Source organism: Nomascus leucogenys, chromosome 22a (genome assembly GCF_006542625.1).
Source record: "Nomascus leucogenys isolate Asia chromosome 22a, Asia_NLE_v1, whole genome shotgun sequence".
NCBI classification, from domain to species: Eukaryota; Metazoa; Chordata; class Mammalia; order Primates; family Hylobatidae; genus Nomascus; species Nomascus leucogenys.
Window position 1 is genome coordinate 49,199,180 of NC_044402.1, and position 21,803 is coordinate 49,220,982.

Consider the following 21,803-nt stretch of genomic DNA (forward strand, 5'->3'; position numbering starts at 1 on the left):
GCGTTTGTACAGAAGGCTCCTGGCAGCGAGCGAGGCCGGGAGTCCGCCCAGTGCGCAAGAAGTCACGCCCCGAATTCCCACTGGGAGGAACGCACTGGAATTGAAATATCTAAGATCAAACCCCGCTGAGAATCAAGTCCCAGAGGATCTTCTCGGGTGGTGGAAATGTGGAAGGGAAAGGCGGTCACGAAAATTCAAGTCTCCTAGTCCAATACAGATTATCCAGGCCGTTGACGGCAGGAATATCTTATTTATTCCTTTACCCTTCTCTCCTCACAGCTCTTCCTCCTCGTCCACGCTTGATGGGTTTTAGAAATATTGTGTGGCACTAACAGTACCGATAGTACTACTACTAATAATTGCCCGAGACGTCTGCTATCCTTTAACTGACACTCGGTAGCGGCCGCTGCGGAATTTCGAATTGCGGGAAACCTGCAAACTTAGTAAGATAAAAGCGCAGTAACACGAGGTTTCCGTAGTGTAGTAGTTGTCACGTTCGCCTAACACGCGAAAGGCATCTGTTATTTTTCGTTGCTGCTGGGTTTCTATTCCCTCTTACGCACAAATCCGTTTGCGGTTCTGGACTTTAAAAATACACAATTCTGAGTTCAATTTGTGGTCCAGAAATCTAAGATGGAATTCCAAGGAAGCCAGTCTCACCTGAGCGGCGTAGGCCGAGTCCTGGGCCGTGGGCGTCTCCTGGGATTGACACCTCCTAGGGTTCTGAAGCCCAGAAGAGGAGGAAAAGGGACAGGAAACTTACTGGGGCGAGAGGAGGTGGGGTGACACGGGCTTCAGTATCAGCAGGGTCAGAAATCTTTCATCTTAGACTTCTGGACCACAAATTGAGCTCAGAATTGCGTTTTTTTAAAGTCCAGAACCGAGACCGGAACCCAAGATGGCTGCGCTCTTGCTGAGACACGTTGGTCGTCATTGACTCCGAGCCCACTTTAGCCCTCAGCTCTGTATCAGAAATGCTGTTCCTTTGGGAAACACGGCCAAAGAAGAGATGGAGCGGTTCTGGAATAAGAATATAGGTTCAAACTGTCCTCTATCACCCCACATCACTATCTACAGTTGGTCTCTTCCCATGGCGATGTCCATCTGCCACCGTGGCACTGGTATTGCTTTGAGTGCAGATGTGGGACCTAGAAAAAAAGCCCGAAGATTCCCCAGCTGTACCAGTCTGGAGTGGTTGTCCTGGTTCTTACTGTGTTGTCCTTTATGGGGCTGGCAGCCATGTGAAGGACGGAGGCTCCCAGCATCGTCTTCCTACACATTATTACATTCACTCATCTTTCTGTTTGTCATTCTTATTTCCAGCCTGGGAAAAGTTCTCCTTATTTGTTTAGATACTTTTGTACTTTCAGATCCCCTTGGAGCAGTAGAGTACCTTGTAGACCATAATAGTGGAAAAGGGTCTAGTTTTCCCCTTGTTTCTAAAGATGAGGTGGCTGCAAAAACTCCCCTTTTTTGCCCACAGCTTGCCCACTCTCGGCCTAGAAGCAGTTATTCTCTCTCCATATTGGGCTTTGATTTGTGCTGAGGATAAGCTTTTGGCTCCTTCTTCCTGAGACAGTGGAAACAATGCCAGCTCTGTGGCTTCTGCCCTGGGGACGGGCGGCGGGGGGTGGGTGGTTGGTGAGGCTTTGGGTGCCACTGACTGTGGGTTGCTGGCTTAAAGGACAATTCTCTTCATTGGTAAGAGCCCAGGCCGTTAACACCTACACAGTGTTATTGAAAGAAGAGAGGTGGGGGTGGAGGGGAATTAGTCTGTCCCAGCTAGAGGGAGATAAAGAGGGCTAGTTAGTTCTTGGAGCAGCTGCTTTTGAGGAGAAAATATATACCTTTTGACACAAGAGGAAGATCCAGAAAATTATCATTAAACATATTAATGGTTATTTCTTTTTCTTGGATTTCCAGAAAAGCCTCTTAATTTTACGCTTTCTCATCGAAGTAATGTACCCTTTTTGTCTGAAACTGAATTAAAATACTCATTTTAAAAAAATAAATAAATAAAGTTCCAGAACCGCAAACCCGTTCGTGCGTAAGAAGGAATAGAAACTAAGCAGCAACGAAAAATGTTGTAAACCTGAGTGTTTCCCCGCGGCTTCGCACCGGGGATCTTTCGCGTGTTAGGCGAACGTGATAACCACTACACTACGGAAACATCCTCTTGCTACGGGAACATCCTCTTGCTACTTTTTTTTTTTTTTTTTTTTTTTTTTTTTTTTTTTTGAGACGGAGTCTCGCTCTGTCGCCCAGGCTGGAGTGCAGTGGCGCAATCTCGGCTCACTGCAAGCTCCGCCTCCCGGGTTCACGCCATTCTCCTGCCTCAGCCTCTCCGAGTAGCTGGGACTACAGGTGCCCGCCACCACGCCCGGCTAATTTTTTTGTATTTTTAGTAGAGACGGGGTTTCACCGTGGTCTAGGATCTCCTGACCTCGTGATCCACCCGCCTCGGCCTCCCAAAGTGCTGGGATTACAAGCGTGAGCCACCGGGCCCGGCACTGCTTCTTTATCTTGAAACATGGAAGTATATATTCCCTGATTCCCCAACTTTAGAAATTTTGGATTTGTTCTTTCCTTGTAGAAAATTTTCCGATTGTAGTATTGTTCTCACCCTCACTTTTCCCATTAATTGGAATCACCAATATCACATACCGATGACAGATACGAGCAGAAATGCGTTCGCCAAATATATCGACTACATTGTTCGGAGTGTTCAGAGCAGCCTGTTGACAACAGTCAAAAAACTGGGGGCCGGGCGCTGTGGCTCACGCCCGCAATCCCAGCACTTTGGGAGGCCAAGGAGGGGCGGATCAGCTGAGGTCAGGAGTTCGAGATCAGCCTGACCAACATGCAGAAACCTCGTCTCTACTAAAAAAAAAAAAAAAAAGCCGGGCGCGGTGGCTCACGCTTGTAATCCCAGCACTTTGGGAGGCCGAGGCGGGTGGATCACGAGGTCAGGAGATCGAGACCACGGTGAAACCCCGTCTCTACTAAAAATACAAAAAATTAGCCGGGCGTGGTGGCGGGCGCCTGTAGTCCCAGCTACTCGGAGAGGCTGAGGCAGGAGAATGGCGTGAACCCGGGAGGCGGAGCTTGCAGTGAGCCGAGATCGCGCCACTGCACTCCAGCCTGGGTGAGAGAGCGAGACTCCGTCTCAAAAAAAAAAAAAAAAAAAAAAAAAAAAAAAAAAAAAAATTAGCCAGGCGTGGTGGCACATGCCTGTAGTCCCAGCTATTCGGGAGGCTGAGGCAGGAGAATCGCTTGAACCCGGGAGGCGGAGGTTGCGGTGAGCCTAGATCGCGCCATTGCACTCCAGCCCGGGCAACAAGAACCAAATTCCGTCTCAAAACAAACAAACAAACAAACAAACAAAAAACTAAAAAATGCCCCAGTGCCCATCAAGGAAGACCTCCTAGAGGCCGGGCGCGGTGGCTCACGCTTGTAATCCCAGCACTTTGGGAGGCCGAGGCGGGTGGATCACGAGGTCAGGAGATCGAGACCACGGTGAAACCCCGTCTCTACTAAAAATACAAAAAATTAGCCGGGCGTGGTGGCGGGCGCCTGTAGTCCCAGCTACTCGGAGAGGCTGAGGCAGGAGAATGGCGTGAACCCGGGAGGCGGAGCTTGCAGTGAGCCGAGATCGCGCCACTGCACTCCAGCCTGGGTGAAAGAGCAAGACTCCGTCTAAAAAAAAGGAAGACCTCCTAGAGAAAACGATGCCAGACCTGAGACTTGATCGAGGAAAAGAATGATGGTTGTAGATAGGTTAGAAAGGAGCTTTTTTTTTTTTTTTTTTTTTTGCTCTCCCTGGAGATCTTAGACGAAGAAAGTGATTTTTTGTCATTAGAAACTGAATGGAGTGGTCATAATCTTAGGGAGAAAATCCAAGGATTTGAAGCAGGGCTTGGAAAGAAATTAGACTAAATGAGAATATATGGGCTGGATCAGGGAAGAAGGAAATGTCTCCAAAAGAGGGGAAGATATATTTTAATCTGAATGTGATGAGAGAAATTGGAGAGATTGGGAACTAATCTTTAATTCTTGGCATGTAGATGTCGTCCAGTGAAGAGTTTTGGTTTCTTGGTTTTCTAAAAAATTTATTAATGTGTACTAGTCAATGAACACATATGACATCAACTCACAAATTTAATTCCATCAACAAATGCCAACAAAGGCAAACATAAAGAAAACTATAACTTTTCAAATTATATGAAAATGGTTGAAACCAAAAATTAAAAAAATCTTAGGGAGGCAGAGGCAGGCGGATCACTTCAGGTCAGGAGTTGGGGACCAGCCTGGCCAGCGTGGTGAGACCCTGTCTCTACTAAATTACAATGATTGACTCCATAATCCAGTCAAGATGTAAATGTCAGTCCTGAAAAGTGGCAAGATTCTTGAGATGTTTTCATGTGTGATCACGGTTTAGATTTTAATCAAGGTTCAGGGAACTTAATCTGTGAGTGTTGGACATTCCTAAGTTTGGTGTGCTGCTTATGTGGAATTGTGGACACAGCGTTAGCATTAAACAGTCTTAACAAAGAGAAGAAAGTACTATAGAATGTAGTAAGAAGAGTGGACTCCAGAAAAATCCGTGCTGAGTCTGCCGGATAACAATATTTGGAAGTTGTTTTCTGTAGTGTAGTTGTTAACACGTTCGCCTCACACGCTCAAAGTTCTCTGGTTGGTTAACAGACGGAATGCCTCCTGAGACTATTTCTCCTTCCCAACATTTTCCGTCATCGCGATGCCATACCTTTCACCTTTTCAGGAATATTCAAATCAATTTACTGAAGTTTATTCAGTGCCCCGCCGGGCATGGTGGCTCACGCCTGTAATCCCAGCACTTTGGGAGGCCGAGACGGGAGGATCACCTGAGATCAGGAGTTTGAGACCAGCCTGGCCAACATGGTGAAACACCGTCTCTACTAAAAACACAAAAATTAGCCGGGCGTGGTGACGGGTGCCTGTAATCCCAGCTATTGGGGAGGCTGAGGCAGGAGAATCGCTCGAACCGGGGAGGCGGATTTTGCAGTGAGCTGAGACCGCCACTGCATTCCAGCCTGGGCTACAGAGTGAGATTCCGTCTCAAAAAAATAAATAAATAAAATAAAGTAAAGTTTATGTGGTGCTCAATGTCAGGATTTAACACCTGGACGTGAAGAAGAACCACATAGTTAGCTCAAGCCAACACAAGGCTTGAGTTAAGAGGACACACACACACACACACACACACACAGAGCTGTCCATTTGAGGATCCTAGGAAAAGTGGCATTTTGCCCTTGAAGAAGGAAAGTCTTTTTGAATAAAGAATATGTACCTGTATATGTGAGTAAAGATTGCAATATAGTTAATAAGTCTTAGAATACCCAAAGAAACAGAGCAGATAAGACAGAAACACCTTATTCTTGACGGTTTGGTGTTTTTCTTAGATCTTTTATGTGAAAATCTGCCTAGAAAAGGCTTCAGATATTAAAATGCATTTTTCATTCGCCTCTAGTCTATTGTTAATAATTTATCAGTTTTGTCATGAATAATTCTTTAAGATTATATCACAGTCTCTTCTTTTCAGAAACTGTGGTGATATCCTAAGTCCAGAATCATTCAAAGAGGAAGAATAGCTATTACAGTAACCAATTTAAAGTTTAAGGCAGGGCGCAGTGGCTCACACCTGTAATCCCAGCACTTTGGAAGCCCGAGGTGGGCAGATCAACCAAGGTCGGGAGTTCGAGACTAGCCTGACCAACATGGAGAAACCCCAAAATTAGCCAGGCGTGGTGGCGCATGCCTGTAATCCCAGCTACTCCGGAGGCTGAGGCAGGAGAATCGCTTGAACCCGGGAGGCGGAGGTTGCTGTGAGCCGAGATGGAGCCGTTGCACTCCAGCCTGGGCAACAAGAACCAAACTCCGTCTCAAAAAAAAAATTAGAAAAGCCATTAGTGGTCTATTGTAAAAAAGTTTTTGGGTGCCATCTCTATTCCAATTGCGTTCAGGGTTTTTTTTGTTTTTTTTTTTTTTTTTGTCTGTTTGTTTTTTTGAGACGGGGTCTCTCTGTCGCCCAAGCTGGAGTGCAGTGGAGCCGTCTCGTCACACTGCAAGCTTCGCCTCCCGGGTTCAAGCGATTCTCCTGCCTCAATCTGGAGTAGCTGGGATTATAGGGGCCTGCCACCAAGGGCGGCTGTTGTATTTTTAGTAGAGGCGGGGTTTCCTATTGGCCAGGGTGGTCTGGAACTCCTGACCTCAGGTGATCCGCAAGCCTCGGCCTCCCAAAGTGCTGGGGTTACAGGGGACAGCCACCTAGCCCGGCCAAAAGGGCCTATTTCTAAAGCTGTTGAATCTGCATCACTTGCTCTCAAACAGTAGGACAATGGAACAAACCACAGCTATGCTAGGCTACCTAGCCTTACAATAGGACAAATATTGTGTTTTAAAAGTTACCATGAATTAGGAATGCTTGTCATGAAACTGTTGGCATTTCCCGCTTTTCGCCTAATGTACCTCCTATTTTCTAGCACAGCTTTTGAAAGCCTGAGTATTACAGGATTTATTGGGTGTAAATTCAGTTGCACAGGATGAAATTACAAAACGCAGGAACTACAGAAAGCAAGGCCCCGCTGGGATTCGAACCCAGGATCTCCTGTTTACTAGACAGGCGCTTTAACCAGCTAAGCCACGGAGCCATCGCCAAACAAGATCTCAATTGTGTATTATTTGAAAACTATTTCAGATTTCTATAATTTGCAACAATCTCAGCAACTAGTTTATTAGATGACTTCAAAACAAAAATAGACATTTAGGTCTCAGTGAAAACCAAATAATTTTATTTTGAAAGGATTAATTATGGGCTGGATTGAAATGACTATTTCCCCTTGAAAAGTTGTCCCGGCCGGGCGCGGTGGCTCACACCTGTAATCCCAGCACTTTGGGAGGCCGAGGCGGGCGGATCACCTGAGGTCAGGAGTTCCAGAACAGACTGGCCAACATGGCGAAACCCTGTCTCTACTAAAAGTACAAAAATCTGCTGGCGTGGTGGCGAGCGCCTGTAATCCCAGCTACTCAGGATGCTGAGGCAGGAGAATCTCTTGAACCTGGGAGGCAGAGGTTGCAGTGAGCCGAGATCATGCCACTGCACTCCCACTGCAGGCTGGGAGACAGAGCGAGACTCCGTCTCAAGAAAAAGAAAAGAAAAGAAAAGCTGTTCCAACATGGATACCGCTAGACTCACTACAGGCTCTGGTGGTCACGTAGGGGCTTTTGCTGAACCTCAAAGGAAAAATGAATAGACTCTTTATTAACCATCATTTTGTTTTAACCACACCTGTTCTCTTCTCTGTTAGTGTGGAGAAGCAGGGGTTATTGGTGGAAGATTAGCACATGTCTGACACATGGTTGCTGTAGGAAAAGAACTATGAGGATATGTGGTGCATCTATCAGATCCCCCCCTTCTATCGCTTCTCGGCCTTTTGGCTAAGGTCAAGTGTAGATTCCCCACCCGGGCCCCCCACGCCCAGGTGGTGGCACTCATTCTTCAACTACAGGAATATTAACTACTGATGGCTCATGTCTGGGTCCGACTCTGGGACCTACCTTCAGTGGAAGGGAAGTCACTTGCTCCAAATCACACTCCACCACTGGAGCAGCTCAAATCCCATGACTGTTGATGGAGGAATACATAGGTCTGCCCTTCCCGCCTCCCCACTATAATTAAGGACATCTGTGAAGGACCATTCCAGATTTATATATACCTGTGAGAGGGGCTGGACGTATGTTGCACCTGTATTGAATTCAGCATCTGTCTTTTCTCAATCCCGCTCACCTCACTCTCACAGATGCTGATTTTGAGAGCGTCCCCAATAACTTCCCGCACACAAATCTCCATCTCAGTGTCTGTTTCCTAGGGAACTGACCGATGACAAAAAGCAAGTGACTGATGCCTACGGTGGTCTCTTGAGGTCAAAGTAAGTCTAAATGTGGCCCAGTCTTCCAGGAATCATTTACCATAACAAGTGTCCTAGTAAAACAGCAATGATAATAATAATCTGTACCACAAACTTTGAGCATTTTCACTACAGAACAAAACAAACGAAGACATCTACTAGTTGATTAAACAGATGTACAGGCCGGGCACGGTAGCTCACGCCTGTAATCGCGGCACTTTGAGAGGCCGAGGCGGGCGGATCACTTGAGATCAGGAGTTCAAGACCAGCCTGGCCAACATGAAACACCGTCTCTACTAAAAATACAAAAATTAGCCTGGCGTGGTGGCTCACACTTGTAATCTTAGCTACTCGGGAGGCTGAGGAAAGAGAATCGCTAGACACGGGAGGCGGAGGTTGCAGTGAGCCAAGATCACACCACTGCAATCTAGCCTGGGCAACAGAGCGACACTCTGTCAAAAAAATAAATAAATAAATAAAATAAAAATAAAGTAGGGCCGGGCGCGGTGGCTCACGCCTGTAATCCCAGCACTTTGGGAGGCCAAGACGGGTGGATCACGAGGTCAGGAAATCGAAACCATCCTGACTAACACGGTGAAACCCCGTCTCTACTAAAAATACAAAAAATTAGCTGGGCATGGTGGCGGGCGCCTGTAGTCCCAGCTACTCTGGAGGCTGAGGCAGGAGAATGGCGTGAACCTGGGAGTCGGAGCTTGCAGTGAGCCAAGATCGCACCACTGCACTCCAGCCTGGGCGACAGAGCGAGACTCCGTCTCAAAAAAAAAAAAAAAAAAAAAAAAAGTGCAACGTTAGTGAAAGGAGCTGAAGGACAAGAAAAGGTGATTTATTATTTATGATGTTAAACTAGTTTTAATTTTTCATATTCAAAGAGTTGAAATGTAAAGTTAGAAAATAAATGGCAAATTTGGCTAGTCAAAGGATATGATTCTCATTTCTAAGGCAAAGACACGAATATAAAGCATTAAACACATTATATACTAATAGTGCATATCCAAGATAAGACTTTACAATTTATATGTATAAATAAGTATATTCATGAACGTCTAAATAGAGAGGGAGGGCATAAGGAGGGCATTTAAAATGTACATAGGCCAATTAACTTTTGAAAATATTATTACCCTTAACTGACAGAAACAGTTGTTGTAGGAAGAGGGGGAAAGTAGAATCTTGTCAAGAAAACAGACAGTAAATCACGAATTAGCTGCTCCAGTGGCCCCTTCCTGGGTTGTCACCTGCCAGCAGGAGGATCAGGCTCCGTCTGGAAGCGGGGCACTCGCAGGGGCAAATGTTTCACGCCTGCTTCCTCTGAGTTGACGAATCCAGGCCTCGCCTTCTCCTCCCCTTTCAGATCATAGAATTTCTTTCCCCCGCAGATAATGGCCCTTACTCCGGAAACACGCTGGCTCCGTAATCCCTATTATTGTTTTGGGGGTTTGGTTCTGTCCGGGGACGAGGTGAGGTCAGATGCTCAAGAGAGGCTGTCCCCACCGTCCTTTTGTCTCAGCGGACCCCAGTCCGCGCCCGAGCGCCACTAGCTGTCCTGTGACGGGAACTGCAGCGGCAACTGTGTGACTTTCTTGAGCCCGGAGCCACAGGCCTGGGAAGCGCCGCTGAGACGTCAGGATCGTAGTGACAGAGGAACCACCCGAGGCTAGGCGGGGAGAGGGTGCAGTTCCCGGATCCCGAAGTCTTCGAGAAGAGCCGACCTATCTGGAAGGGTCTCCAAGAACAGAGAGGACTCTGCACCCATCACTCGGGAGCCGCGTCCTTTCAACCATGAGACAGCTCCGTGGTCCAATGGTTCCCTGATCCGCTGGCCAAGATCTCAAGCTTGGATGCAACTTCGGATTCGCACCAGGCAGGAGGAAGGAAGCCCCGATTGGAAACGTTAACTTGAATCTTCTCGGATCAGAATTAGCAGGTTAAGAAAAATTGTTTCCCCGTAAGAAGCAGGGTTCTTCAGTGTTCAATGTGGAGCTTCGTCACTCCCAGCCCGGGTGAAGGAAAAGTGGGAAACAGAATGAATGTAATTATCTATTCGAAGATAAATTTCCATAAAGCATGCCGTTTGATAGTAGTTTATAACATGGAAATAAAGCACTCTGTCGTCCGGCCGGTTAGCTCAGTTGGTTAGAGCGTGGTGCTAATAACGCCAAGGTCGCGGGTTCGATCCCCGTACTGGCCAAGTGTTCGCTGTGGTTTTTATCACCAGAATGGACGGTATCCCAGACGTCTACCCAAACGTGTACCTGTGCGTTTCTCCAGGCTTAACTTTGCACCGCCTCCAAGGTATACCCACATCCCACCCGGAAAACAAAATGGCAACAGGCACCTTACAGTGACAGAGGTACAGTACAGGTGGAGGCTTTTGTGATTCTTGTCCTCCTCTGCCCCGGGGGAATTTTCTTGGAGTAAAATGCTGAATTATTTGATTACTTCAAAAAAAAAAAAAAAAAAACGCATGTAAAACCACCCACCGTTTGTATCACTCATGCTGGGTCATTCCGTTTCCTTCATTTCAGTCCAAGAGAAAACAAGATTATAAAGTGAGAAAGAAAAATTTTCCAAAACTTCAATGATAACAGTGACAAAGATCTTTGTTTTATATACTCTGAATGCTTATTCCAACGTGAACAGGATATATACCTTTAAAAATATTTTTCTAACTTAAGAGTTTTTAAAAAAACAAATAACACATTATTATACAAAGCAGAAACATTTTAAAGAAAACTTCAAAAAGATATAGATATATTAAAAAGTTTTCTTTTTTTTTTTTTTTGAGACAGAGTCTTGCTCTGTAGCCCAGGCTGGAGCGCAGTGGCCCCATCTTGGCTCACTGCAGCCCCTGTCTCCTAGGTTCAAGCGATTCTCCTGTCTCAGCCTCACGAGTAGCTGGGATTATAGGCATGCAGCACCACGCCTGGCTAATTTTTGTATTTTTAGTAGAGACGGGGTTTCGCCATGTTGGCCAGACTGGTCTCGAACTCCTAAGCTCAGGCGATCCACCCACCTCGGCCTCACAAACTGCTGGGATTACAGGCGTGAGCCACGCTGCCAGGCCTTTCCTTCCATTTTTATTCTTCATCAGCTGAATTCTCACCACCACCTTCTATAGGTAAACTCTGTCCTTAATTTCTCCTATATCCCTACTAGGTTTCTTTATTTAAATACTGCATTTATATTGATTATTTTTTCTTCTTTTTCACACAAAAGAGAGCTTAGTTATTTACTCGTTGTTTTGCATTTACACTTTTTCTTAATGTATCTTAGATGTTTTAACTTGCACTTTTCAACTTTGTACACTGTTAAAAGCAGAGCTTGTTTGGGAGGCCGAGGCTGGCGGATCACGAGGTCAGGAGATCAAGACCATCCAGCCAACATGGTGAAACCCTGTCTCTACTAAAAATACAAAAATTAACCAGGTGTGGCAGCGCTTGCCTGTAGTCCCAGCTACTCGGGAGGCTGAGGCAGGAGAATTGCTTGAACCAGGGAGGTCGAGGCTCCAGTGAGTCAAGATCATGCCACTGCATTCCAGCCTAGGCGACAGAGCGAGACTCCATCTGAAAAAAAAAATCAGCTTATTTTCAAATGAGTTGATCCTACTAGGCAGGAATTGAATACAGATACTTCTTGTCCACTGTACAAAGTACAGGCTTTTTCATCGTAGGAAAGAGGGTGGTGAAGACGATATCCTTAATTTTCTCTTATAAGTTGAACTAAGCACTTTCTTTCCTAGACCATATGATCATCAAAGAGGTTTGAATATGGGCTCCCAAGCTGTACAATAATCAAAGGAAATTACATATAATTTCAACAAACATGTGTGCGTGCATGAATATTATATATATGTATATATGTGTGTGTGCATGTGTGTGTGTGTGTATATATATATATATATTTTTTTTTTTTTTAGACAGTCTAGCTGTATTGCCCAGGCTGGAGTGCAGTGGCATGATCTTGGCCAACTGCAACTGTGCCCAGCTGAAAGCCACTCCATCTTGGATGGTAATCCAACATGTTGACTTCTGATTAACCCCAGTTCTGGAAATGCCTCTAAGATTTCTACTTTAAGGTACAATAAATCCTGAAATTCGGTGAAAACAACCTTGATGTTACTGTAACCACATACTTACCGTACATAAATCCTGCCCTTAGGCTGGGTGTAGTATGTCACGCCTATAATCCCAACACTTTGGGAGGCCGAGGTGGGCGGATCACTTGAGGTCCAGAGTTTGAGACGTGCCTGGCCAACATGGTGAAATGCCGTCTCTACCAAAAACACAAAAATTAGTTGGGCATGGTGGGGCGTGCCTGTAGTCCCAGCTACTCCAGAGGCTGAGGAATGAGAATCGCTTGACCTGGGAGGCGGAGGTTGCAGTGAGCCAAGATCTGGCCACTCCAGCCTGGGTGACAGAAAGAGACCCTGTCTCAAAAAAAAAGAAAAGAAAAGAAAAATCCTACCCTTAGGCAAATTCCCTGTGGTTCATAAGCCCTGGGTTTGGCTGGTGACAATGTGGGGATCCATCATCTTGTCTTGCTACCACTCAAGACATGGCTCCTGTTATTAAATGTTTCTTTCTGAGAAACTGAATTTGTCAGCCTCTTTCTTTGGCCTCTCAGCTTCCTCAGCCTTTAGGAGTAGACTCGTATACACCTGCTCACGGTGGAATAAGACTGAAAGCAAACTACATCAGATTCTAACAGCTTTCAGAGGTAATGGTGGTGGGCAAGAGAAAGATACTCTTTCTGCATCAGACGTCTCATCAGCAACCTCGAATGAATGTTAGGAGAAAACAGAATAATGCCTCAAAATCTGGAGGAAAAATGTTTTAATACAGAATTCCATAGCTATGTATAGCATCAAATGTGAAGTTGGAATAAAGACATTTATAAACCTATGACAACTCAAAAAGCTGACCTACATTTTAAGAAGCAAACTGAATATATATACTACAGGGAAAATAGGGAGGAAGAGAGAGAAAGACACAGAACTCAGGAAATGATGAATCTGATCTAGGAGCTCAAAAATGAAAAACCACAGGATGACAGCTATTCAAGAAACCTAGAATGCAACTAATCCATACGGGAGCAGGAAGCTAAAGGACTCAGAGAAGATTTACCAGATTTACCAGACAGGAGGGGATCATGCAGAATAGATTTAATTGAGAACTTGGTAAGTGTTAAGGATGTTGCATTAGAATGTATCATTCAGCTGCAAAATAAAAAATAAAAATGGGAAAAAGGAAGAATAATCCAACTGGCTTAGGACAGAAATACATCTCATGTGACAGGGAGTACAGAGGTACTCTGACTCTCTATGATTGGCACTGTTCTACCACATCTGGTGTTGGTATTACCCTTAAGCTGTCTAATCTTACAACTATAGTTAATACTGCTGCCACAAGCAACAAAGTGATTTTTTCCCCATGCATTGAAGGAAAGTCATAACCCCTCCTCCCAAGTATGAAAATATTATTATGCCAATTTAGGTCCCTTAAAGATTACATTGAACGTTAAACTTTTCTGTGTAACAAACAAAATGCAGGTACTTTTATAGTGGTCATAGAACCAATTTATATATAATTTTTAAAGAATGATTAATAAGCAAGGTCATGAGATGGATGTCTATATTACACAAGAGATACAATTAAATTTTTTGGAATTCTGAATTTAACAGGTGGTTGTTTCCTTTTGTTTTACAGATAGTCCTTTGAGATATTACAGTTAGTTAGAGAATTAAGAACAGGAGCTTTCTTAAAGATAACACAGGGACAACTGTGTCTTTTCTCTCCATATGAATAAAAATTTACATTCTTCCTATCTTCTATTTTATGGCCAGAGAAAACTCTCTGAATATTCAGATTTATCCCAAAAGTTTCTAAAATGACTAAACTGTTCAGAATCATGCCTGTTTTTTTCCTTTTCTTTCTTTTTTTTTCTTTTTTTTTTGAGATGGAGTCTTGCTCTGTCACCCAGGCTGGAGTGCAGTGGTGGGATCTCAGCTCACTGCAACCTCCGCTATCTTGGTTCAAGAGATTCTCTTGCCTCAGCCTCTCCAGTAACTAGGATTACAGGCACCTGCTACCACACTCAGCTAATTTTTGTATTTTTAGTAGAGTTGGGGTTTCACCATGTTGGCCAGGCTGGTCTCGAAGTCCTGACCTCAAGTGATCTGCCTGCCTCGGCCTCCCAGAGTGCTGGGATTACAGGCGCGAGCCACCATGCCTGAGCAGAATCATGCTCTTAATTGTACTTGAAAAACAAACCTTTATCTGAAAAAACTTTCTGAGTTTTTGTTTGTTATGTTTTTGTTTTTGCTAAAGCTCAAAGTTTCTGACCCTAGGCAAGTTTTTATTAGTCATAGTGCATTAATAACAAATAAATACAAATAGGGCTAATAGGAAAAAAAGGACTAAGAAACTAAGAGGCAAGAAACAGAAGAACGACAGGTTTTGCTTTAAGGAAAAATGCAGTGGGCTGGGCTCGGTGGCTCATGCCTATAATCCCAGCACTTTGGGAGGCCGAGGCGGGTGGATCACAAGGTCAGGAGTTTGAGACCAGCCTGGCCAAGATGGTGAAACCTCGTCTCTACTAAAAATACAAAAATTAGCCAGGTGCGGTGGTGGGCGCCTGTAATCCCAGCTACTCGGGAGGCTGAGGAGGCTGAGGCAGGAGAATCGCTTGAACCTGTGAGGCAGAGGTTGCAGTGAGCCGAGTTCGCGCCACTGCCCTCTAGCCTGGGCGACAGAGCAAGACTCCACCAAAAAAAAAAAAAAAAAAAGATAAAAAGATTTGCTTCCAACAACATAAGGGGAGGAGGTGGGTTATAGATAAATAAAATTGCCACGAGTTGGTAATTCTTTTCTTTCTTTTTTCTTGTTTTCTTTTTTTTTTTTGAGGCGCAGTTTCGCTCTTGTTGCCCAGGCTGGAGTGCAATGGCGCGATCTCGGCTAACCATAACCACAACCTTCGACTCCTGGGTTCAAGCGATTCTCCTGCCTCCGCCTCCCTAGTAGCTGGGATTGCAGGCATGCAACACCACGCCCGGCTAATTTTTTTTTATTTTTACTAGAGACAAGGTTTCTCCATTTTGGTCAGGCTGGTCTCAAACTCCCAACCTCAGGTGATCCGCCCACCTCGGCCTCCCAAAGTGCTGGGATTACAGGCGTGAGCCACCGTGCCAGGCCTCCTTCTTCTTCTCCTTCTCCTTCTCCTTCTCCTTCTCCTTCTCCTTCTCCTTCTCCTTCTCCTTCTCCTTCTTCTTCTTCTTCTTCTTCTTCTTCTTTTTGAGAGGAGTCTTGCACTGTCGCCCGGGCTGGTGTGCAGTGGTGTCATCTCGGCTCGCTGCAACCTCCTCCTCCAAAGTTCAAGCGATTCTCCTGCCTCAGCCTCCTGAGTAGTAGGGGCCCACCACCACCCCCAACTAGTTTTTTTGTATTTTTAGTACAGACGGGGTTTTACTATGTTGGCCAGGTTGGTTTCGAACTCCTGACCTTGTGATCCGCCCGTCTCGGCCTCCCCAAATGCTGGGATTACAGGCGTGAGCCACCGCGCCCGGCCGAGTTAGTAATTCTTGAAGGTGTGTCAGGTACATTGGATGCACTGTACTATTCTGTCTACCTTTGTATATATACTTTTAAGGTTTTTCCACACAATTTCTCTGGGAAACCTGAACCTTTCTTCCTCGTATGTTTAGAAGGGAAGATGAGGAGAGTCAAAGGCACATGGAGCATTAACAGTTGGAATAAACGACAGAGACACGGAAGCCTCCGAGGTTTCCAGAGCGGACCCGGAAATGACGCCAGGGGATGCAAATCCTTCTACCCCTTTTTGCGACCCCTGAAGCTTACTGTTAGTGGTCGAGTTTTTCTGGAAGTGGGCTTCTGCGATCGCGGGGACCAACGCCCTGAGCTCTTGTGCCCAAACGGGATCGCCAGGTTTTTTGATGCGGATCGAAAGGGGCTGGCCCCGGAGCCTACAACCTGACGCAGGTGGGACTTGGGGAAATGTCGAGAAACCTAGGTCTGGGACTTGAGTTGGCTTCCAGGGCACACATTCTTGTTCAGAAGAAACACACTGCAAAAATCGGGAGGTGACGGGTAGATGAAGTGTCGGCGCTTCGCCTCGGGACTCCAATGCAACCTACGGGGCTTTTGGAAAGGAGGAAGTCAATGACTCTGCAGGGACTCCTCTGGCCCAGGAGCAGATGGCGCTCGTCTGGGCACTCCCCAGCAGAAAAGGTGCATCGGGAAGCAGCCTGGCTTGCGGATGGTAATAAGTCACTGTTGATGGGTTGGGTGCAGGGAGGGATTTAAGTTCTTGAGCGACAGGCGCTAGGGAGTTTACCTGCTCTGGATAACAGTATCTTGTGGAAGATAGTCAACTGGAAAACAGAAATGGCGTGACTGTGTTGAATACACTGTTTGATGATTCTGGGCATCAGGTGAATAGGAAATGTGTAAGGTTATGGATGAGTGTGTGCTCATCGGACAGTAGCAGTGCATCTTAACAGTCGGCCTCTCAGTCCTCCTCTTCCTTAGAATCACCTATAGAGCTTTAAAATTTCCTGGATAATGTTAATGTGCAGCCAGCGATGATGACCATTGGGCTACAGTCAAATCCAAGAGGCGCATCTCATCCTTTGTTCTGATGGACAGAAACCATTATTCTGACACCGTGCCTGTTGGAGACATTGTACCTTAACTAGCACTTAATTCATGTGTGCTAGATTCGCTGAGTGAAACTTACCAGCAGGGTACTGAATCTTGAATAATAAAAGGAACGAGTAGAGTAAGATAGTTCTCATTTTATCCTTATCTAATCTAAGAAATCCAGCAATATTTCTCTAAGAAGGTTTTTTCTTCAACAAAAAACAAAATCCATCTAAGAGGATTTTCTGACACTGCTGGGGGCTCATAGAATTCTAGTGTCTAGTGTCTTTTCTGTCAGTTAATGTTACAAAGTTCAGTGGTGCTCTTTTTTTGAGATGGTGTCTAGCTCTGTCACTCAGGCTGGAGTGCAGTGGTGCCAACTCGGCTCACGGCATCCTCTGCTTCCCGGGTTCAAATGATTCTCCTGCCTCAGCCTCCCAAGTAGTTGGGATTTCAGGTGTGTGCCACCACGCCTAGCTACTTAGTAGAGCCGAGGTTTCACCATGTTGGCCAGGCTGGTCTCGAACTCCTGACCTCAAGTGATCCACACATCTCGGCCTCCCATAGTGCTGGGATTAGAGTTGTGATGATCTTAAAACCTCTAACGATTTGGAAATACCCCTCCAGTGATCTTTGTTCTGTCGCAGTGATTGTAATAACACTTATTGAGGAGTTATATGCCCAGTACTATTAAATAGGTTTACAAATTTTGTTATTTAATCCTCACAACTCTGTTAGAGAGATTGGATATTGTTATATCCATTTAACCACAGTAAAGCTGAGGCTCAGAGGGTTTAACCTGGTAATAAGTCCAAGATCTCACAACTAGTAAGTGACAGAACCAAGGATTTGCATTCATGTCTGCATAACATAAAAGCCTGTGTTTTTTACTTTTTTTTTTTTTTTTTTTTTTTGAGATGAAGTCTCACTCTTGTCTCCCAGTCTGGAGTACAATGGCACGATCTTGGCTCACTGTAACCTCCACCTCCCGGGTTCAAGCGATTCTCCTGCCTCAGCCTCCCCAGTAACTGGGATTACAGGTGTGTACCACCACGCTCAGCTGATTTTTTGTATTTTAAGTAGAGACGGGGTTTCACCATGTTGGCCATGCTGGTCTCAAACTCTTGACCTCAGGTGATCCATCCACCTGGGCCTCCCAAAGTGCTGGGATTACTGGCGTGAGCTACCGCGCCCGGCCATGTGTTTTTTACTTTTAAGTCAATGGGGCACTTCAGATTACAAGATCTGTGACCCCCCACAACCATTCCATGAACTATTGGTTCAGCATATAAGAGGATTCATTTTCTGCCATTTCCTGCATGATGCCGCTAGCAAGCATTGCAATCACAAAGACCTGGGTTTTTTAAATTATTACAAAGAAAAGGAAAGCTTCAGTAGCATGTTGATTAAAGGAATGTCTAGAAAAGGGGAATGGGATATGAGAACCAGGTTGCACCAAATTGACAGTTTATGAAAAAATAGTAACTAAGAATATGATACTAGTTTTGACTAATTGGTTTTGAATAGACATGGCTTTATTCATTTAAGACAAACATCTCCATGTTTGTGCACTTTATTCTAGAGGAAAATACAGTTTCTCAGGTGATGGTATTGTGGAGAAAAAGAAATCAGAGAAGGGCAATATGGAGTAGGGTAGAGTGAGGGATGGGTGTTGAGTTTTAAATAGGATGAATGCGGAAGGCTTTACCATTATTTAAGTAAAGACTAAGGAATGAGGAGTGAATCACGAGGATTCCAGAGAAGGAACATTCTAGGAAGGAAATATGCCTTGTTTTGGAAGCCATGAAGAGCTCTATACTGTTGACTAGAGATTTGTATTTTGGGTCTGTGACAAATACACCAGGATGATCAGAATCTAGCCAGGAAGGGGTACAGTTCATGAGAGGAAGGAAGTTGACATTGGCTGGTAAAAACCGACTCTTAAAAGAAACCTCTTTCAGGCGGTGGCTGCCGCCTGTAATCCCAGCACTTTGGGAGGCCAAGGTGGGGGCGGATCATGAGGTCAGGAGTTCGAGACCATCCTGGTTAACATGGTGAAATCCTGTCTCTACTAAAAACACAAAAATTAGCCAGGCATGGTGGCCGGCACCTGTAATCCCAGGTACTCAGGAGGCTGAGTCAGGAGAATCACTTGAACCCGGGAGGCAGAGGTTGCAGTGAGCCGAGATCACGCCACTGCACTCCAGCCTGGGTGACAGAGTGAGACCCTGTCTCGAAAAAAAAAAAAGAAAAAAAGAAACCTCTTTCAAAATAGGCTTTTGCCGGGTGCGGTGGCCCACGCCTGTAATCTCAGCACTTTGGGAGGCCGAGGCGGGCAGATCACGAGGTCAGGAGATCCAGACCATCCTGGCTAACACGTGATCCGCCCCTGCTTGGCCTCCCAAAGTGCTGTCTCTATTAAAAATACAAAAAATTAGCCGGGCGTGGTGGCGGGCGCCTGTAGTCCCAGCTACTCGGGAGGCTGAGGCAGGAGAATGTTGTGAACCCGGGAGATGGAGCTTGCAGTGAGCCGAGATCGTGCCACTGCACTCCAGCCTGGGTGACAGAGTGAGACTCCGTCTCAAAAAAAAAAAAAAAAAAAAAAATTGCTTTTAAAAGAATATTTTTACTGACATTGAAAGTAATCTTGTATGTATGTGCTTATGGTAGAGGGAAGAAGAGAAAAGCTAGTGAAAGGAGAAGAAAGCTGACTTCCTGGAATCTGCTGCAAAAAAAATTTTTTTTTTTTTTTGAGAGGGAGTCTGGCTCTGTTACTCAGGCTGGAGTGCAGTGGTGCAATCTCGGCTCACTGCAACCTCTGTTTCCAGAGATCAAGCGATTCTCCTGCCTCAGCCTCCTGAGTAGCTGGTATTACAGGCGTGCGCCACTGGGCCCGGCTAATTTTTGTATTTTCAGTAGAGACTGGGTTTTGCCATGTTGGCCAGGCTGGTCTTGAACTCCTGACCTCAGGTGATCTGCCCACCTTGGCCTCCCAAAGTGCTGGGATTATAGGTGTGAGCCACCACACCCGGCTATTTTCACTCTTAGTTATTTGTTAGGTGGCATACTTTCCAACTTTTTTTCACTTAACACTATATCTTAAGAGATTTCTATATTAGTATACAGTGTCTTCATTTGTATATGGATATACTGTAATATGTTTAAGCCATTTCATGGTGATGAACACTTGGGCTTTACTCATTTCCTGGTGATAGACATTAGGTTGTTTCTAATCTTTCACCATCACAAACAATGCAGTGAATAACTGTGTGTATGTATCATATATATATACACATATATATACACACACAATTATATATGTACAGTTAACTATATATAGCTTTATATATAAATATATACACACATAATTATATATATGTACAGTTAAACATATAACTGAAGAAACATATTTTTCCTTCATTCCCTGTATATAACACTATTACACAGAAAAATTTTGTTTTATTAAATAGCTAATGTCTGTTTTTTCCTAAAGTGTCACATTTCTTTAGGTTAGATGAACATAGATTAACGATCACATTTTAGCTGGGCACCATGGTTTACACTTGTAATCCCAACGCTGGAAGGCCAAGGCAGGTGGATTACTTGAGCTCAGGAGTTTGATACCAGCCTGGGCAACCTGGGGAAACCCTGTCTCTACAAAAAAATTTAAAAATTAGCTGGGTGGCTGGGCGCAGTGGCTCACGCCTGTAATCCCAGCACTTTGGGAGGCCGAGGTGGGCGGATCACGAGGTCAGGAGTTTGAGACCAGTCTGGCCAATATAGTGAAACCCCATCTCTACTAAAAATACAAAAAATTAGGTGGGCGTGGTCGCAGGCGCCTGTAATCCCAGCTACTCAGGGGCCTGAGGAAGGAGAACTGCTGGAACCCGGGAGGCAGAGGTTGCAGTGAGCCGAGATCACACCATTGCACTCCAACTGGGACGACAGTGCGAGACTCCATCTCAAAAGAAAAGGAAAAAAAAATTAGCTGGGCGTGGTGGTGTGTGCCTGCAGTCTCAGCTACCCAGGAGGCTGAAGCGGGAGGATTGCTAGAGCCCAGGAGGTTGAGGCTGCAGTGTGCTGTGACTGCGACAGAGCCTAGATGGGGTGACAGAGCAAGACCCTGTCTCAGAAAAGAAAAATTGTTTTTGTATTGTATGATGAGCTAACATATTGTAAACATATCCACTCTTCCATTCATGTTTAACTTTATATTGGTCCTGCCACCTTGTTGAGCATTTTGCCTTTACTCTACTTTGTATCGGGTGGTGGATTTGGATGGTGCTTATATATTGAGAGAAGGTTTATTTGCAGCTGAATTGTGCAGAACTGACTTTCATGGGAGTTGGCCTGGGTGAGCAGAACTAGCACTAGGTTATTCCTGATAACTTCTTTCTCTTTTTATAGGCCTGCTTTGCTCAGAAAGGGAGATCAGGAGACCAGGTGATGCTGTAGCAAAATGTCAGAGCCGAGTCCTAGGTAATATCCTGCCTTTCCAGGATCTGCCTGCTCCATGGCAGCTGCCCCAATCTCCGTCACTTGGGCTAGAGCCTGCCTAGCACACCACTAGTCACGTGCATCCACTCAGGAATTGCAAGACCCTTCTATAGATGAATGAGATGAGATGTTTCTTGCCCAGCAGATTTTTCTCTTAACCACCACTTTACACTTACCCTTCCTTCCATTTCTCTTCAGCCTTATTTAAACAAGCATAACCACCTTTTTATGAATCTTCTCACACTTTTGTTGTTGTTTTTTTTTTTGAGGTGGAGTCTCACTCTGTCACCCAGGCTGGAGTGCAGTGTTGCGATCTCAGCTCACTACAACCTCTGCCTCCTGGATTTAAGTGATTCTCCTGCCTCAGCCTCCCGAGTAGCTGGGACTATAGGTGCATGCCACCACACTCAGCTAATTTTTGTATTTTTAGTAGAGATGGAGTTTCGCCATGTTGGCCAGGCTGGTCATTCCTTGCATGCATTTTTGTGCATGTGTGGTCTTCTCTTTAGAAAAGCAGGATCATGGGGTACGTTTTAAGAATATGGGATAGGTCAGGCTCGGTGGCTTATGCCTTTAATTCCAGCACTTTGGGGGAGACTGAGGTGGGAGGATCACTTGAAGCCAGGAGTTGGAGACCAGTCTGGGCAACAAAGCAAGAACACCCACCCCATCCCTCTTTCCCCCAATT

At 45.3% G+C, this 21,803-nt stretch overlaps 1 long non-coding RNA gene, 3 other non-coding genes and 1 pseudogene across 5 annotated transcripts in view; 3 read left to right on the forward strand and 2 right to left on the reverse strand.

The window, feature by feature from the left end:
- Positions 1-898: 898 nt before the first annotated feature.
- LOC101176726 lies at positions 899-2,001 on the forward strand (annotated as a pseudogene). The gene has a single exon (XR_177761.3). The product of XR_177761.3 is annotated as a succinate dehydrogenase cytochrome b560 subunit, mitochondrial pseudogene (transcript).
- A 96-nt stretch (positions 2,002-2,097) lies between these two features.
- Positions 2,098-2,170, reverse strand: TRNAV-AAC. The gene has a single exon. It is a non-coding gene; the product is annotated as a tRNA-Val (tRNA).
- Positions 2,171-6,615: 4,445 nt separating this feature from the next.
- On the reverse strand, positions 6,616-6,689 carry TRNAT-AGU. The gene has a single exon. It is a non-coding gene; the product is annotated as a tRNA-Thr (tRNA).
- A 3,389-nt stretch (positions 6,690-10,078) lies between these two features.
- On the forward strand, positions 10,079-10,152 carry TRNAI-AAU. The gene has a single exon. It is a non-coding gene; the product is annotated as a tRNA-Ile (tRNA).
- Positions 10,153-15,766: 5,614 nt separating this feature from the next.
- LOC101177381 overlaps positions 15,767-21,803 on the forward strand; it is a 37,885-nt gene continuing 31,848 nt past the window's right edge. The window contains exon 1 of the long non-coding RNA XR_004027972.1: positions 15,767-16,238. This is a non-coding gene — a long non-coding RNA (uncharacterized LOC101177381). The remainder of the gene's footprint in view (positions 16,239-21,803) is intronic.